We start from the raw sequence: 19,238 nt of genomic DNA on the forward strand, positions 1-19,238 counted from the left end.
AGTCTAGAAACTCACATGCTTGAGAGAGAGAGGCTTGCCCTCCATGGGCTCCGTGGCTCCCTGAAGACTCCTATCAAGCCTTCTGCCTCCCAGGCCACACTTTGCATGGCTACAGCCTTCCAGCTGCAGGGAAAGGCTCTGCCACCTTCTTTTCAGCTCAGAGTCCCCACTGTAAGGTTGGTTTTTCCTTATTTCTTGGAAAGCACCTTCAGGACTCATTCAATAAAAAAAATAAAATAAAATAAAAAAAACAGACTGAGGCCTGTGCAGGGCCTATTTAAAGCAAATCACCAGCTCCAGTTCCAACAACAAACCGGAGGCTGGTTGGGACTTTGGAACAAGAGTGGAGCCTCTGTGCACGCACAACACAGACTGCAGGCTGGGGAGGTCCTCCAGCACATGACCAGCGTGTACCTCTCCCTCACTGGGTGGCTACCTCCCCATCCCATTGCCCTGAATGGGAACAGAACTGCACTGTGTCAGACCGTGGTCCCCAAGCAGCTTCGGTGTAATGTTTAGCACCTTGGCAAGCAGGGTGGTTTGAACACAAGGTGACTTCTACCCAGAAATCCCCAACCACTGGTTCTAACTGGGCCAAGATGTCTACAGAGCCTTGCAGGACCCCTGTAGGGTAACAGCCACACAGGGCACTGGGCATACAGAGTCCATGGAGATCAGAGAGGTCTGTGAATATTGCAGAAAGCTGTGTCTGGCCAGGGCTCAGCAAGAGTGAAGCGCTTCTCTTCATAGTTAGAAGATTGTCTTCAGTGGGGCTGTTGGGGAGAAAAGGACAGAGGGCTTGGTGCTTCACTGGCTGCTTACCTCTCCTGTCACCTTCTCCCTCCCCTTCCCCCCTGTCTTCTCTTGTACTTTCCCCCTCCCCCACTCGTTTCTCCCTCCCCTTTCATTTCTGTGGACAATATCTTGCTATATGGCGAAGATAGCCTTGAACCTTCTTGGAACCTTCAGCTGGCTTCAATCCCATAATTCCTGAGGTTACGGATATGTACATCCATGCCCAGCTTGCTCATCATGGACACCGTTGAACACTGATCAGAATAAGGGAAAAGGGGATGGATGATAAAAAGAAACACCCGGACGGATGATTAAATATAAAGTAACTATTGTAGGAAAGAAAGCCTTGGAGTTGAGACAGGACAACGTCTACCCTTCTGGAGAAACTGCATGAGTTCATCGAGATGAGGGTGCATAGGTCCTGAGGCAGAAAAGAGTTCTGCCTGTGTGCACTTGATGCTGTGGATGGAGAAGCACAAGGAGAGAGGGGAGGGGCTGGGAAATGGGTGGGGACTGATCTGGTCCACGTTCAGTTTTTATGGACGACAGGAAGCTACAGAGGGATTCAGTGGAGGACACCTCCTGGTCTCCATCTCAGTGGAGGGTAGAGCATACAGATATGACACCTCTTGCCCCGTCCTTCTCCTCTTCTCCTGGTCTCCATCTCACCTTTTTTCTCCATGCTTCTCCTCCATTTCTTTCTCTCTTCCTCTTCCTTTGTCTGTGTGTGCACTTGTGGGATGAGGGGTGAGGTTGTACCTGTGGAAGCATAAGTAGAGTCTAGTTATGGTCTTCAAGTGTCTTCCTCAATCTCATCCACTTTGTTTTCTGATTTCTGTTTCTCACTGGACCTGAAGTTCACCATTTTGGCTAGACAAACTGGTCCCCGAGACCCCAGGATCTATCTGCTTCTCCATGCCTGACTTTCACACGGTGCTGGACTTTATAGTCTTCATGCTTGCAGAACAACCTCTTTACCTGCTGATCCATCTCCCCAGTCCCTCCATGCCTCTGTCTCTTCCTCCCTTCCTTCTCTAATTTCCATTCCTCACCTCCATCTCTTCCCCCTCCCCCTCTTCTTCCTCCTTCCTGCAGAGTCTTCTACCTACACAGCTCTGCGGAGAGCTGGCTACAGATTGGGGGGTGAAGTATCGTTTTCCTATGGTATGGCCACACCTTCATCTTGTGACTAAAAGGGGGCAGTGCCTAATAGCTGGGGTCCCCACAGAGTGGACAGCAGGTAGTAGGCCAGCTCTCAGGGCAGTGTGTATGTGGTGGTAATGGTGGTGGGGAATCAAGCCTTGACTGCAGTTCCTACCAGTTTCCATGGCACAAACTCTCCCACCTTGGCCCCTTTCCAAGCTAGCAGCCATTCGCAGGCTTTGAAGTCACTACAGTTAATGAGTCAGCTGTGAGAGAAGACTTCAAGAGGCCGAATCATCTCTCTAGTTCAGTGCCTCAGCAGGCATGGCCTCTCAGTTCAAAGCAGAGACTCCCTTCTGGAAACACAGTGAAGGATCTCCCATGACTGAGCATATATGCAAGTCTCTGGATATGCTAACCTCACAGCTGAGTCTCCCACACAAGGGAGCTTCTCCACTGGCCACGAAGACAGTCCTAAGGGTAGATTGGGAGAGTAGAGGGGAGCCAGCGTTTGGCTCTGATGGTAATTGGCTCGGTGACTTCAGTCAGGGTGTCTAATGTCTGTGGGTCTCAGTCTTCACATCCTCAAAATGAGGAGTAGGTGACCTGACCTGCAGTACTCAGGGACCAGGTGGTTAGCCGGTTGCAGGCTGGGCCCATCACCGTGATTCCTGGAGAACAGGCTTCAGGCTGGGCACCGGTGCAGAGAAACAGGTCACTGTGACAGACATATCTCTACTAGTCGGGTTAGCTCTTCTCCCCACACCATGACTCTGCTGAAAGTCACAGAACAGAAGAAAGGAGGGACAGGGACAGTTCCAGAAAAGCTGTGAGAGTCAATGGGTGGGCCTGGGTAATTCAGACCCACAAGGAATTGAAATGCCTGTCAGTATCTCAGTTTACCCACCACGTGGAGGGCTCCTTTTGGATTCCTCTGGTCAGTAAAACTGTGTTCCACAACTGTAGAGTCTATGCCTAGCAAAGATGCTGAAGAAATTCCTTGAGAGCCCCCCAGTGTCCTTCCAGCATCTGTGACCTTGGGGAAGCTGGGTGTGTCCACTATCTCAGACCACGGAGGAAGTCTTTACCCAAGGGGGTAGAGGTACCCTTGCCCAGCAAACCCCTGCCTTTGCACATTTCCCCCACTCCCTGTGCTGCAGGCAGAGTCCCTGCTCCTCTCTATTTCACGATGTGTCTTCTGTCTGTCGGGACACAGAGGCCAGACAGAGTACCAGAGATATTTAAATGCCAGGGGCTGGGGAGTGAGCTCTGTGGGTGAGGTGCTGGCTGTGTAATCACGAGGACCCAGATTCAGATTCCCAGGATTCACAGCAAAGTACTGCATGGCCTCTGTGACTCCTGAGGTGTGGGGCAGAGACGGGTCTATCCCAGAGGCTCCATGGCAGGTGAGCCAAATCTAGCCCAGGTTAAGTAAGAGACGCTGCCTCAAAAATAAGGTGGAGAAACAATTGAGATAAAAGAAAGGCACGTGACATTCGGACACCTGGTCTCCATGTGCACATGCAAGCACATCGGTATGTACATGTGCACACACATACAACACACCACACAACAACAACAATGCGATTTTAAATGCCAGTCAACAAAGTTTTCCTTCCTTTTCTCCTCCCTCCTTCCTCCTTCCCTCCCTCCCTCTCTCCTCTGTTCCTCCCTACCTCCCTCTGTCCCTCCCTCCTTTCCCCCTCCCTCTGTCACTCCTTCCTTTCCTTCCCTGTCCCTCCCTCTTTCCTTCCCTCTGTCTCTCCCTCCGTCCCTTCTTCCTTCCCTTCCTTTGTCTCTTCCTCTGTTTCTTCTTCCTTCCCTTCCTCTCTCTCTTCCTCTGTCCCTCCCTCCATCCCTTCCTCCTCTCTTTTCTTCCTTCCTTGGGTCTATCCTTCCTTTCCCCTTCCTTCTCCAGTACTTTTTGGCATACGGATGAAATATGAGGTGTTGACACATGAACTTCTGAGGTGCCTCTGTTCATGCCCTTGGCACCTTGTTTGGGTAAATAGGCCTTTTTAAAGTCAAGGTGTTCTGACTTCTTTTTAAGTAAAGAAATATGAAAATATCCCCCAAGCAGAAAAGCATTCTGAAGGTAACCATATAAACACAATTTAAGCTGAGAAAATAACCCAGACCTGACAGGTTCCAAAGAGAAGCTTGGTTTCCATGGGACTTTATCAAGACATGGGGCTCTGGGAGGTGGCTGGCAAGGGGCACAGCTGGCGTAAGGCCCATGCTCAGTGTGCACATCCTCTGACATCCAGCGTCTGTCCCCACAGGCCACGATTCCAATTTGCTTCCTGTTTCCAGTCCTCCCAGAAACACATCTTAAAGACGTTTAGTTCCCATCTCCCACCTCAGAAAGCACAGATTTACAAGTGTGTCTTCCCGGAGAAGTGGATCCAAGACCCACAGGAAGGAACAAATGGACCTCGCTGGGGATTTTTCCATCACTGTTGCTGTATTTTTTTTAATTCCCAAGATAAATGGGATTTTACTTATAGGACTGAGGGCTCCATTATTTGTCAGATACTTTTAGCTGCTGCCAAGGAAACAAGAAAATTGGTTGTGCACCTGGCCAGCTGATCCAACCTCAGAAGTCATCTGACCTCGTGAAAAGGCCCTAGTTTTTCTCTCCTTTAGCATGCATTCTGTCTATTCTTCCTGGCTGCATTCCATGTGTGTGTGTGTGTGTGTGTGTGTGTGCATGTGTGTGTGTGCGCGTGTGTGTGTGTATGTGTATATGTGTATATGTGCATGTATATGTATGTGCATGTGTGTATGTGCATGTGTGTGCATGTGTGTGTGTGTGAATAGGGGGTACATGCAAATAGCTAGGGATGCCTGGTCACTCACTGTTTTGCAATCATTCTCCAGGAGGGGGTCCCTACTCAGAGAAAGGACACCTGGGAAAGGAAGACTGATTTATCGCTCCATGTCCCAGACACTAAAAGAAACATTACATTATAACACGGATTTTAATATTTTTGCATATGCGTGTGCATCAAAAGGTAGAATCGGAGGCAGCTGGAGCATACAGCCGCCTCTATTCCTTCCAAAGAGAGGCTAGAGCAGAGAGAACAGGGTTCTGGAGGCAGGGAGTGTCTGCAGCTCCTTTCCTGAGAATGAATCACAGCCCTGGGGCTAAACAGGCAGGTGCTGTGAAATCTGGCTGCGGGTCAAGCTCAAGGTGATGTGCCCGCTGAGCCTTCTCTCTGTTCAGCTAAGCTCCCATCACACTGCCGGTGCCGCTCAGGTAAGTAATTATGACTAAGCGTGTAAGTAGAAGGGTCTGCCCACAGTAATTACTCCCCAGCAAGTCCCTGCAGAGCCTGGGAGTTCCCCCAGAGGCCTGTTTGGGCCATTTCTAGAGAGGGTAGGTCAAGGTGGGTCTCCTAGACAAGATCAGTCCCGAAGAACCTGATTCGGAACTTAACGCGACTGCGTGGACATTTCGGCGGGAAGACTAGAGTTAAAGTTCTGGGGGTTCTAAACCATTAAAGACCCAGTTGAAACAAATGTTCAGACACATCTGTAAATGTCCCAAAATGAACAAAGCTCCGACACGTCAGAGCAATCGCGTGTATGTGCTTTGAATCACATGCAGGCGCATGTACACGGTGTGGAGGCACAGGTCGCCCTCAGAAGTCATCTCTCACCAGCCTGGTGCTTGGCCAGCACGTCCTAGGGAACCCTCCCTCCTCTACTCTTCGAGCTCCGGGGTTACAGAAGTTACACATAACTCTGCCGGGCTTTTTTATGTGAGTTCTGGGGTTGGAGTCAGGTCTTCGTGCTCACATGGCAAACATCTCCTTGGCTCTCAGGACTTTCCCACAGAAATATAACGCGATCCATGCGTGTCCAGTAAGATTTTTCTAGAAGCTGTGCTAGAAAAAGAAACACGTGAGATTAGGTTTAATGATATGCCCAACAAACCTCAAAGGTAGGATTTCATCATTCTATCAGTATAAATGGTATTTTGTTGGCATTAGAGATATTTTCTGTTGGCATTCTGTCTAAGCTCCACCTCCACAGTTACCTGGCAACAGGCAAGTATGCTCCGCCCCACAGTTACCTGGCAACAGTCAGCTGTGCCTGACACTATATAAGGGGGCTGCTTGCCCCCTCCTCACTCTCTTCTCTTACTCTTCTCTGCTCTCATGCTCTCTTCCCTTTGTCCCTTCTCTCCCCCGCTTCCCTCCACGTGCTCATGGCCGGCCTTTATTCTTTCTCCTCTTCTCCTCTTCTTCTCTCATTAAACCTCTCCACGTGGAACCATGTTGGCTTGGTGTGCTCTGTCTGGACTCGAGCTGAGTTTTAAACCCCAACATTTTCCACATTTGTTGTGGTTGTTGTTTTGTTTTGTTTTGTTTTGTTTTTTGCGCCTTCAAGTCTTCAAGGTCTGGGTGGGTATCACACACAGACTGTGATTCTGATGATGAATTCCACAGGTCAAGTGTGTGTGACATGGTGTAGTTCCCTTTATAGGTGTTGAAGGGTGTCAGAGCAAAGTTATTACAAGCATGTCCCAGAGAGTGAACTTGTGCTATGGGAGGTTTGTTCTGATTTAAAGTTCTTGGCTGGATGTTGAAGTTCTTGGCATGCACCTATAATACTAGCCCAGGAGCCAGAGGCAGGAAGGTGAGGAAGTTCAACGTGAAGGAGGACTAATCCGAGAGCTATTGCCCAGCCCCGACCCCCCCCCAACAAAGATGCTTTTTATAAAGTAATTTTTTCCCCTAAAACGTTTTCAAGTCCTGTCTTACATGTATTCATTAAATACGGGGCACACTTGTCACACCGTGCGTGTGGAGGTCAGAAGACAGCTTGTGTGAGGTTTGACCATGGGGTTCTGGGGACCGAAGTCAGCTCATCGGCCTTGACAGCAAATGGCTTACTCCCTAGTCATCTCACGGCCCCACCCCCGGTTGTCTTTAAGTAGTAGCAAGCAGGGGCTCCCTACAGCAACCAAAATATCCTGACTTAGGTTAATAATTTATTGCCTCCCACAGTGGAAACATAAACAAGACAAGCTTCTAGTCCTAGTTGGGACTGCTCTGGCCTTCGGGTCATTCACCCACGTGTGGGTGAGCGTACATGTAGTCCTGTGCTCTCCTCTCTGGATACTGCCCTCAACAACAGAATATCCTGGGGACAGCCAAGTGCACAGAAGCTTCTGAGGTTGTGTGGATGAGAATGCTTCCTGTATGGTGGCATTAGCCCTGGGCCCTGAAGAGCAGCCAGGAGCCCTGGAGAAAGCAGAGTGGAAGTGTGCCACAGTGGGTAGAGAAGCCTATAGCTGCCAGAAAGCAGGGAGACCTGTGGAGGTTAGAACCAGCCCCCAGCAGGCCGCAGGCCTGGAGGAAACCATGCTACTATGGAGACCGTTGTCAAGCAGTGCTGTCCGGACTGAAATACGACACTCACCACATAGGCGGCATTTTCTAGCAGCCGTGTTTATAAAGGTCAAAACGCGCACAGGTGCGATTTATTTTTAGATCACATTTTACTGAACACACTTCCTCTGGAATATTATTGCTTGAACAGGTGAGAGGGCTCACATTTTTTTTTCTGAAGGAACTCTTCGAAATCCACCCCACGGCTGGCACAGTTGTCCAGCTCCGCTTGGTGCAGCTGTGATTCAACCGTTCTGAGTCACGTGGGTTCGAGGCTGCCACGTCTGACTGCACAAGCCCATATGTGGGTGTACGTCATGAATAGTAACCTCTGCTCCAGCTCTGGGTCCAAAGGAGAGGTCAGGCCAACGGAAAGGGAAGGGGCTAAAGATCAACAAAAGAGGCGAAGCCTCCCACCTCTTCTGAGGGACTGCAGATTGGGCAACCAGGTCCTCTAACCAGGGCAAGGCAGGAGACAGAGACAGCAGTCCCCTTCCCCCATGGTCCCAAGGGTGTCCGTGTGAATAGTGTAACCAAGAAACAGAGCCCTGAGGAACATTTGCTAAATTCTGCCAAGTGCCTGGACACCAGATCACAAGGCTGACCCAGAAAAGAGCAATTGTACCTGCAGGGGAGGCAGGGCAGGCAAGGCCACCCCGGGTCAGCAGGCGCCTCCCACACTGCCAGAGAGGCGTGCCGGTGGCCGGCCTAATGTGGAAATGTTTGAATGTGGGGCAGCGAGGCGCTTGGGCCGGTGGAGTCAGCCAGGGTGACAGGAACCAGTCACACTGGGGCGGGACGGTGGAAAATGCTTGCCAAGACCCCGGCAACATCTTTCCTAATAAGTCTGGCAGACTTCAGGCTTCAGTCCCCCTCTGAACGACCTCTCCCTTCCACTCCGGTCTTCTCCAAGGAGGAAGGAGAGAGAGCCAAACAGAGCTGGAATTTGGACTCAGGCCTGACTTTTCCCCTCGCCGGGGCTCTGCGGCTACTCCACCGCAGAGCCGATGAAGGCCTTTTTCCACAATGCCCCTCCGGACGCTTGACTGTGCTGGCCACACACTCCATCTGCAACCTGGGCTTAACTGTTGCAGCCCTGTACCAGGAGAGACCCTATGGAAGCACCCCTCCCCCCTCCCCTCCCCTTCCTCCTTCAGCTCCCTGCAGTGGGAGCCTGGAGCCACCCTGCTGGCTGTGTATCCTGGCTGCTGGGCCTGCTGGCTCAGGAGAGGTTTCCTAAGTCGGATGTCCCAGCCCCACGCAAAGGACAGGCACAATGACAACATGTGTGTTTGGGTCGGGACACTTTGAACTATGATTCCCAGAAAGAACAGCTTGTACAACCACTTCGAGTCTCCCAGCAACAAAGAATGTACCGTAGATTAGGCCTGGCTTGCAAAACATTTTTTTTTTAAAGAGACACAGCCCAGTCCTTTTATGGGGTCCTGGAACAACGGTGGGTGACTGAGTTAAAAAGCACAGAACACCCGCTGTCAACACTCCGTGACCTTCCTTGGCTCATCAGTTCTCCTAAGGTTGGCTTTTTCCGAGTCTCTAGACCCAGGTGTTGGTGAAGGTCAGCTGCTGTGGGATGAGACCTTCAGGGGGAGGTGACCAGGAATAATTTGCCCAAAGCCTGTAGATGATTCATGTGCTTCGGTTAAGCAGAGTTAATCTTTACTCTCGGAGCACTCGCTGATAACAGAGGGCTTGGGGAGAAAATGAATATGTTAACCATTAATCCTGGGAAACACCATAAAAGTTAGGGTGGAAAACTGTGGATCTGGGAGAGGAATTAGGAGGCTAGAGGGGTCAGCCAGAGAAACCTGGCCAGGCAAGGAGGAGGACAGGAAGCTGGATGGGAGAACTTAAAGTTCATGCATGCTCAGAGCTGGAGACATGCATTTGTATTTGTATGCTCCCGTGTGTGTGTGTGTGTGTGTGTGTGTGTGTGTGTGTACACGTGTGTATATGTGTATGTATATATGCATCTCTATATGTGTGTATGTGTATATGTGTATATTGTGTACATGTGTGTGCATGTGTATGTGTGTGTACATGTGTGTATATGTGTGTATGCATGTGTGAATGGGTATGTGTGTGTGTTTATTGTGTGTTTGTGCATGTGTGTATATGTGTGTATATGTGTGTGCATGTGTACATGTGTGCACATGTGTGTACATGTGTGTATATGTGTGTGCGTGTGTGAATGTGTATGTGTGTGTTTATTATGTGTGTGTGCATGTGTGTATATGTGTGTATATGTATGTGTGTATGTGTTGATGCTGTTGATGACTGTGTTCCTTTTCCTTTCTTTCTCCTAACTCCATTACTTTGTGTAAAAACACAGTGAAAAACAACATCGCAAACATGGTGCATTGCAAGTAAAGCTGATTTTAGTGGCCTTTTCATTCCAGTTTCCCACAGCTAAGAACAGGACTCATTCCCTTGTAGGTTTTATTCTCTGGTTCCCCTGGAGAGCGGGGGTGGGGGAGCCCAAGCTGGAGGAAGCAATGCTAGCAGAGGCCACCTTGGGGCCACTCAGCTGAAACCATGTGCACCCTATCACCTGCCAGGCTCCAGAGCTGCCCCTCCTCCAGGGTCTATTCCTTGTCCTGCAGAAATTTCTCAGCACCCAGCAGCTTCCTGAACCCAGTCCAAGAGTCAGGGCCAACATTCTGCCTGTCCCAGACAGCCCCCCAGACTCCACCAGGGATTGTCTTTGATAGCATGGCTACCACCACTAAGAGTCTCTGCAGGGCAGAAACAAACCTTTCCTGAAACCGTTACACAGATGGGGCACAATTCTTTCTGTGTGCAAAGCAATGTGAAGAGTTTCTGGGTCATGGAGGCTGGATCCCATTTTGGGGGAGAGAGGGAGACTTATAGGCCTTGGGGAAAAGGAAGAAGCTTGTGATAGGCACTTGAAATGTAACAAACAAAGAATTTCAAAACCGAGAGAACTTACTGTGCTCCTAGATGACTGAGGTGGTTCACAGCAAAGTCTGTGGTGTCAGAAACTGGTTCTGAGGTCAGACTGGGGGCTTTGCTAGGGAGCCAGGGTCTGATTATGTCATCCAAGGTGACTTTGAACTCACTCTATAGCCCAGCCAGGTCTTGAAGTTTCCGTCCGCCTGCCTCAGGCTCCTAGGTAGATAGGAAGGGCACCATCAGGCCCAGATATAACAACTGTCTTGTTGCAGCAAGCTGGAGGAAGCAGGCCTAGATGGAGAACTGTGACAGGAACATATTAACAAGATCCTGATGTGGGAAACCAAAAGCTTGAGCCAGGAGGGTGGTTGTGGGGAAGGAGAATGAGGACAGACAGAGGCCACCATAAGCTCAAAACCTTGCTTCTATGGCAGAAGGTACTGCCATACAGAAGAGGGTAGGTAGATCTCTGGGGGGGACCATTAGCGATGCCTCAAAGGGCTCCAGGACGACCACTGAGACTCTCCAGTATTTTAGAAATGAGGTTTCCTGGAGGCGAGGCACCCAGTGGTCTTGTCCAGGTGGAATCTTCTACCTCCCGAAGTGTCTGTAATTTTCTCAAGCCCAGGATCTGGTCTGAATCCCCTGGTCCTACAGATGAATTGCACAGTCGGGCTTGAAGAATAGCACTGAATGCCTACGATCAAGCATGAGGGCTTGAGGACAGCTCCTGTTGGTGCAGGTGAGGCCTTTCTTGCCTTTATGTGGTGGGGTCAGAAGGTTCTTGCTTTGAGTGGAAGAGGAAGATGAAGATCAGAAAAGCAACAAGACTGCTGCCCCATTCCTATAAGTTAACCCCAATCAGTGGCTCCTCTAACAGGACACTGCACGTGCAGGTTTTTAAAGTAAAGAAAGAAGCACCAGTGGAAATGTGCCCATGACCTGACTTCTGTTTCTTGAGATGTCAGAGTTCTCCCCTGCCTCTGCCTCTGCCCTCCAAAGTTGGCATCAGAGACAAGTGCACGGCAGAGCTGAGACTTACAGGACAGCAGGCCCACATGTAGAGTTGGGTGTCTCCCCCCAAGCAGGGGAATGGGTTCCCCTACCACTGTACCCTGGGACACCATAAGAGCCACTCTGACTTGCTTGGCAGTCAACAGCCAATGGGGCCTCTTCCAACTTGCAACTCCTTGCTTCCTGTGGCTTTGAGTGACGGTACCAGGAAAGGATTGTGGTGAGATCCAGCTCTGTGTCTAGAAGAGCGAGGGGAGATTGGGTAGGGTTGCACACACCTGTAATCCCCTGGGAGGAATGGAAGTTCAAGGCCAGTTTTAGCTACCCATTGAGTTCAAAGCCAGCCAGGACCACCTGAGACCCTTTCTCCAAAAAATAGCAAAGTTAAAAAGGTTTGAGGGTATGCCTAGAAGCTGAAGCTAACTGTGCTAGCCGTGTAGTGAGCTCAAGCCAGTCTGGGCCATAGTGAGGCTACGTCTCAAACTAAGGAAAGGGGATTGGGAAACAACTGAAGGAAGAGAGGGTAAAGGAAAAGAAAAGACAAAACAAAAACAAACAAAAAAATAAACAGAAAAGCAAGGAGGTATGAAACATAGGTTGGTACTTCAGACCAACCTCATTGTCCGTTTAATTCAATCATGGCACCGAGGTGGTCATTGGGAGGCTTAAAAAAATATACATGGTCCCAGCAGTTTCAGGGTACAGTAATGACCTTCACTTGGCAGAAATGGCTGAGGTTCCCGTTGGGCATGTCTCCACCGTGGATCTAAACACTTTCAGAGCCAAAGTGATACGCCGTTGTTACATGATGAGGTCCAAGAGGCACTGGCATAAAAGTGGTTTTATGACTCTGGCCTGGGTTTGTAAGCCGAGCAAATAGAAAAATCTCAGGAATAAAAGGGGCAATAAAATAATTACATAACACTTTGAACTCTCCCTAAATACCACCTTTATTTCAAGGCTCTCCGCCATGTTTTACAGGCAAGTTTAGAACTGTAGACCTGTTCCCCCTTTTTATCAGTGGGGAAATTGAGTCACTGGGCAGTAAAGGTTGGCGAGCCCACAGGGTTCGTGTTGAGGGGAACTCTGGGAAAGCCACTCTGGAACATTTTAGGGAAGGGTCAGCTAGAGAGTTCCCCAACCATGCCTCCTCCCTGAGCCTAACCATGACAAGAGTGCTCCCACCTATCCTGAGCCACGTCTGAACTTCTACATGAACAATGAGAAGAGCAGACAGAACCTTCCAGGTTGTTCCTTTTTCTGGTGTGTGTGTGTGTGTGTGTGTGTGTGTGTGTGTGTGTGTGTGTGTGTGTGTGTTCCTTCCAATACATTTGGGGGTGCATACGTATGTGTGCATGTGGAGGTCAGTCAATCTTAAGTATCCTTTCTCTGGAGACAACCACCTTTTAGGATTGGTTTGGTTTGGTTTGGTTTGGTTTGGTTTGGTTTGGTTTGGTTTGGTTTTTGAGACAGGGTCTCTCCCTAGCTTGAGTGGTACCAAGAAGGCTGGGCTTGGAGAAGCCTATCTTTGTCTCCTCGGGACTTGGGATAGTGTGTGAGAGCCACCACATGGGTGGCTTCCTTAACATGGGTTCTAAGGATTAAGCTCACGTCTTTTCGGCAGGACAAGAACTTTCCGGACTGTGTTTTCTGGTTCTCATCCTGGCTATCCGGGTGTTGTTGCCCGATACCTTTGGTAAAGGAAAGGCAATGCCCAGGTCACCTTCGCTGGAAGCAGCCTCAGCACCCAGACGTTCTCTTCAAGGGGGTCTCTTATTCCAAGGCCTTTGTGGATCCAAAGAAACACCTTTTTTCCTCAGAGGCTAGACATTTCCTTTTATCCCTCGACTGATTCTTCATTTCAGCCATGTTAGGAAGGCTTCCTTGTCTCAGTTGGAGACTAGGAGCCGCTTCAAAGACAAACAGCTAAAGAACAAAAGCAGGAGATGGGCCAGCTGGGTGTGCAAGAGTCCACTCACAGGGGGGGGTTGTTAATTTGATGGGGGCAATGTTAATGCATTGTTTGTTCTTATTTGGGTTTCACTGCTGAAGGTTTGAAAGCCAGCCTCTTGAATGCATTTGCATGTGGGAACATCTCAGAGCAGACCTCTGGTTTCACCAACCTCCCAGAACTGTGTATTTTGACTTGTGTGGCACTCCTTAAGATACTCTGCACCCTTCTAGCTCAAAGGAAGCCTGCATAACTGTTTCCCAAGTCCTGCTGGCTCAGCCTAGCTCCAATCTTCTTGAAGCTCAGTGCTGTCTGGGGAAGGAGTTCTGGCTAATGGAGGGTGTCTGGCCAAGATGCATCCCATTGATGACCTACTGAGCTTCCTGGACAAATCTTCAATGTCCCTGCTGGGTATGAGCACCCGGGACAATCTTAGAAGGCACATACAGAAGATGCTTCCGGAACCTCCATCAGCCTGGATCCCAAGGGATGAATAGAGCCCCTCCTTCAGTGCCAGGCCACAAACACAGCAGCATTGACAAGACAACAGCGTTTGCTGCCATGGTAATGAATACTTCTGACACAGGCCAGGGATCTGATTCTGAGCAGAAGCTCAACTACTTACAAAAAGTCAACCGCAGAACAGACCCAGTGGCTATTAAATGTCACAAAAATGTGTAGCAACTGGCATGACCTTAACAGTCAGTCAGGAGAATATATCTTCTTCAAGCCGAGATCACGAAAGCTCGTGATTGCCCACACACTCAGTAAAATGAAACCGGAGGCACAGAGGTAACCCCCCCAACCCCAGGTTCTACCTTATTAGTAGCCTGGGATGAGATCAGCTTCTGAAGTCCTCTTCCCGGATACTAGAGGTTGGGGGTGACAGTTAATACCGTCTTGAGGCTGTGGCCCACTGATTGGTCTCAGCGGCTTATACTGAGCACTCCGAAACCAAGTCAGCTTAGCTGGGAGGAGCATCAGGACCAATGATCTTCTCTGTCAAGTGCACGGGTGTTGGGGGAGGGGGCCCTCCCTGAACTTAGCCCAGCATGTTCCAGCATGTGTTTAGCACGTGTGGAAAACGTCTCTCAGCCTCTCTTGGGATGCTGGCTGGTCATCCAGTCTCCTCCGTCTCTTTACTGGCAAGGTCGAGCTAAACTCTCCAGGTGAGAACCCTGAAAATCTGCAGATTCTGCCATTTTTTTTTCATGATCCGCCTTCGGGGATCATCCAGGAGGGTGCAGAGTGACAGAGAGTATGAGGTCTGATGATCATACCCCCTGGGACTGGTGGCTAGCATAAGCCACCTGGCTTTAGCGTCTTGTGTGCAAAGTGGGTGTCACAATAACACCTTATTCACAGGGAGGGCAGGGAGACTGGACCCAATAAGGCTGGACACAGTGAGCACTGGTATGTGTCTGTCTGCGGGAATGTGATAATATGACCTGTGGGAATTCAGAGGACAACATCAGGTGCCAACCAAAACTTTTTTGACGCAGGATCTTTTGTCTACCATGCATAGGTCAGGCTAACTGTCTTGTTGAGTTTCTGGAGCTTTCTGGACAGATCTCTACTTCCACCTCGCACTAGGACCTCTGGTTTTGCAGAAGGGTGTGCCGCTGTGTCCCGATATATGTGCCTCTGGGGATACAAATTTGAGTCCTCAGGCTTCTGTGGAAAGCACCTACCAAAACTAACCAATGAGCGGCACTCCTCTGTGGCCTCTGCTTCAGATCCCCTCCTCCAGTTTCCCTGTCCTGAGTTCCTTTCCTGACCTTTCTCAGTGATGGGTTGTGATGTGGAAGTGGAAGCGTAATAAACCCTTTATTCCCTACCTGCTCCTCCAAATGAAGTATTTTTCCCAGTGAGCCATCCATCCCCTGGGCTTGGTTATATCATCTTCTAGGTGGCCCTAAGAGATGCTTCTCTGGAAGCTACTGGAATAGGTACAAATGCCTAAGTGTCTAATACCCTGACCAACATCACTCCTGCCTCGGCAGTGTGGAAGGCAACAGCAGGCAGGGTCTCTTCTCTGTGCTCCAGGGAGCAGGGGCTCTGCTTCAGATCCAAGCTGGGAAAGGAACCTGGACTGGAGGCAACGTGCTAAGAGAGAGGGAGACGGGGATGAAGCATGTCGACTTGGCCATAGAAGTGAAGCTACCAGGTGCATGCTCAGGATGCGATGTGACAGAGATTCTGGAGAGCAACGTCTCAGACTTCCCCTAAGCTCTGCCCAGACTTTCCAGAGACTTCCCCTAAGCTCCGCCCAGGCTTTCCAGAGACTTCTTCTAAGCTCCGCCCAGGCTTTCCAGAGACTTCTTCTAAGCTCCGCCCAGACTTTCCAGAGACCTCCTCTAAGCACTGCCCAAGCTTTCCAGAGACCTCCTCTAAGCACTGCCCAGGCTTTCCAGAGACTTCCCCTAAGCTCCGCCCAGGCTTTCCAGAGACTTCCCCTAAGCTCCGCCCAGGCTTTCCAGAGACTTCCCCTAAGCTCCGCCCAGGCTTTCCAGAGAGACTTCCCCTAAGCTCCGCCCAGACTTTCCAGAGACTTCTTCTAAGCTCCGCCCAGGCTTTCCAGAGACTTCCCCTAAGCTCTGCCCAGGCTTTCCAGAGACTTCCCCTAAGCTCCGCCCAGGCTTTCCAGAGACCTCCTCTAAGCACTGCCCAGGCTCTCCAACCCTTCTGACAAGTACTTGTCAACTCCGTGTCTGGCTCATTTCTCAGTAATATGATTAAGGAAAGGGGGGAGGGTTTCCCGCCCCTGATGCCGGATCCAGTGACTACTTACGAGTAAACTGACACCTGTCCTCACTCATGACTAACACCAGAAAGAGGTGAATCGAAATGGTTTCTGTAAACTCACGAATCGACTCGGGACTTTCTGATTATGAGTAAAGGAAGCCGAGCAGGCTGGGGCAGGCTGCTGCAACCACAGCCAGGGTTCATGTGCAGTGGCAACCTGGGAACCAGAGACCTCCCTAAGACCCCGATTCAGGAGTCATCCCGTGTTCCCATAGCACCACAGTTAACCAGAGTAGCATGCCGAGACCTCCACTCCACCACGGTCAGATCTCTGGGTTCTTATGCTGCTTCTTGTCAGTCACCCCACACCCAGAGATCCAGGAGGGGCTTCCACCCGGCTACCCCTGCATCCTACCCTTGTACTCTACTGTGACAGGGGCTAAGAAAGCAGATTGCCTTTTCCGTTTCCCTGTGAACAGGAGCACTCATGAGGAAAGTCAGGGACTGCACAGATGGCTTAGCAGTTAAGAAGTCGCTCTTTCAGAGGATCAGAGTTCAGTTCCCAGTGCCCGAATCTGATGGCTCCTAAGAGCCTCAGATCCCAGCTCCAGGTGACCTGACACTATCTTCTAGCCTCTGGGCACCTACACTCACCTGTGTACACACACACACACACACACACACACACACACACACACACACACACACACACAAATAAAAATAAGTATATTTTTAAAGGAAAAAAAAGTGGCTAAGAACATAGAGTGTTAACTGGACCCGGTTCCTGGGTTGCTCTGAGCTCTTCTTCTACACAGAAAAGCTGAGCCCATAGTCTTCTTCTCAACCCGCCCTGGAAGCCATGCAGCTAATGAGGAAACCTGGAGGCAAATGATGGGCAGGTATCTCTCTCAGCTGCTTCTTCAGAGTGGAGCCTTTGGCCTTGGCCCATGGGCTCTTGGGAACCAGGGAGCCTCAGTCAATCCCAAGGACCCAAGAGAAGGGTTTCCCACAGAACCCAGCAACTCTGTAGGGACCTGGCCATAGAAGCCTAGCTAGGCTGATCCAGCACATTCTGTGGAACAGCTCACCTACTGAGGAGCCTAGAAGTCTGAGCTCCAGCTCAGGCCCTGCCCCTGCCCCTGGCATGGCTTTGAGCAGATCTTTCAACTGTCGTGACTCAGTTTACTCACCTGCCAAATGGGGATAATCATGCAGATCTCAAAGGATTTCTGTAAGACTCTAATGAGTGTTTATAAAGAGCTTTGCAGGACTTTATGGTTATCCGAGCTGGGAAAGGATTTACAAATTATTCAGAAGTAAACTATTTAGAGTCTGGGTTTCCAACAGCCAGCAGGTTCTCCTGAGTGTTTACAAGATGGTTGTAACAGGACACTCGGAGGTTCCACCCGCCCGTCCTGGTTCCCGTCACCGCCTCCGTGACCTGCAATGTGGGTCTCAGGAGTCTGACAGAATGACTGGACTCAGACTGTAAACCAGATGCTCAACGTTTACTTAACATTTCTTCCAGGGGTCGGGAATGAAGAATTCAGGCATGGGGAATTGTTTTGAGAGCCTGGTAAACTCCTTCCCTCCCCAACTTCCCTTCTCCCAGATTGATGTGTGCTGCATTCATTCTAACAGGCCTGCTGGTGTTGCAGGAGAAAGCAGTAGATTCTCGTGTACAAAGGAAGGCACACTTCCCACAGGATTTCCAAGTAAAAACACAGGGAGACTAATGAGCGAAGTGAGCTCTCTTGCCAGGTGTCTCCTCATGAAAAAGACACAAAAGCAACCGGTGCGGTTAGGTAGGGCTGGGACGGCTCACACCCTTAACCCCAGAGTCCAAGGTGAAAAAATGTTGCAAGTTTGAGAGCAGGCTTGACTACGCAGAGGTTCCTGGCCAGCCAAGGCAGAGTGAGGTCCTGTTTTGGGATAAAACAAAGAACAGAATGGCAGAACAAAAGAGGACAGAGAGAGAGAGAGAGAGAGAGAGAGAGAGAGAGAGAGAGAGAGAGAAAGAGAAAGAGAGAGAGAGAGAGACATACATCACATGTAGGAGCCTTCATTTGTAATCCAGGTGCTGGAGAGGCAGAGACAGGAGGATCGCTGGGCTTGCTCACCAGCCTACTTGGCGAGTTCCAGGCCAGTGAGGGATACTGTCCCAAAACAAAAGAAGTCAGCACTTCTGAGTGTTCTTGGGTAACCTGGAGAAGGAGGAGAGAACCTTCCTGAAGCAGAGTCCATCTCTGGCCTTTAGATCCATACTGAGAAACGATTGCTGATGGGGGCTCTCTGCAAACAGGAGCAGGGAAGTCAGAGCCCTGGACTTTTCTCCCAAATTGTCCCTCCACAGAGAATCCTCCAGGTGACTGGCATACCTCCTCCACAATCCATTCCGAAGGGATGATTCCATGAATGACTCGGAAGAATTAGAACTTTTGATATCAGAGAGGGGGGTATCACCAGAAGGAGCGAGGTGCAAAGAGCTTTGCACAAAGAGCTCAGCCACCAGTGGATTGGGCATCTGTCCTGCCACAGGTTGTCCATTCAAACCTACTCCACTAGCATCTACTCGGAGCTCCAGCCATCTGGATATGCATCAGGGTGTGAGGGAACCAAGCCAGCCTCCTGGAAATAACGATCTAGAAGGGAAATGGAAAATGCCGGTCATTCCAGAAAACTGCTCAGCGGAGGGATCTCGGTAGAGAGAAGAACGCTCAATTCTGCTCACTTACAGAGCCCCTCCACGGGCGCTGGAAGCCCCGCAGGTGCTCTGCTCCAGGTCAGCCAGCTCCACCTAGAATATCTCCTGCTAACAGTCCCCAGTGTTGATGTCTCCATTGCCCCCACATACCTCGGCGACGCCCCTGCTCTGAGAAGGCCCTTTGTCTCCGTTCTCTTTCTGCTCTTCGGGCGGTCGCTCCCTCCTAACATCTTTGACTTCCCTGCCAGTCAAGTTACTCTCACATCACCGGCCTCGAGTAACAGCGAGGGACGCATTCTATCCCCAGACCGTACTGTAGTGCGGGATTCAATCTGTGGGATTTAATTAGATCCAACTGGAAAATGTTATCACACAAAATAACGAAAGCGTGCAGTTGCGTTTGCTGGCACGGAAGGAAGAATTCTTAGAGGAGCCGCAGCTACTTGGGAAGCTGACGCAGAGGGTCAAAAGTCTGAGGCCGGCCTGGGCAATTTAGTCAGATCTGGTCTGTAAGCAAGTAATAGGGAGAGGGAGACAAGATAGCTAAGAGGGTAAA

The 19,238-nt window shown here is 50.2% G+C and overlaps 2 long non-coding RNA genes across 4 annotated transcripts; one reads left to right on the plus strand and one right to left on the minus strand.

Moving 5' to 3' along the window:
• The first annotated feature begins 8,815 nt into the window (after positions 1 to 8,815).
• On the plus strand, positions 8,816 to 15,070 carry LOC102547513 (uncharacterized). Its single transcript, XR_015643693.1, has 2 exons — positions 8,816 to 8,872; positions 12,907 to 15,070. It is a non-coding gene; the product is annotated as an uncharacterized LOC102547513 (long non-coding RNA).
• A 2,397-nt stretch (positions 15,071 to 17,467) lies between these two features.
• On the minus strand, positions 17,468 to 19,021 carry LOC102547637 (uncharacterized). Of its 3 annotated transcripts, none has more exons than XR_015643692.1 (4): positions 18,833 to 19,021; positions 18,357 to 18,620; positions 18,099 to 18,182; positions 17,468 to 17,900 (listed from the first exon to the last, which is right to left on the minus strand). It is a non-coding gene; the product is annotated as an uncharacterized LOC102547637 (long non-coding RNA). The 3 variants fall into 3 exon arrangements; XR_015643690.1 differs by having other exon boundaries at positions 18,099 to 18,270; XR_015643691.1 differs by lacking the exon at positions 17,468 to 17,900 and having other exon boundaries at positions 18,024 to 18,182.
• Between the last annotated feature and the right edge of the window lie 217 nt (positions 19,022 to 19,238).

This window comes from Rattus norvegicus, chromosome 19 (assembly GCF_021556685.1).
Source record: "Rattus norvegicus strain SHRSP/BbbUtx chromosome 19, alternate assembly SHRSP_T2T, whole genome shotgun sequence".
NCBI lineage: Eukaryota > Metazoa > Chordata > Mammalia > Rodentia > Muridae > Rattus > Rattus norvegicus.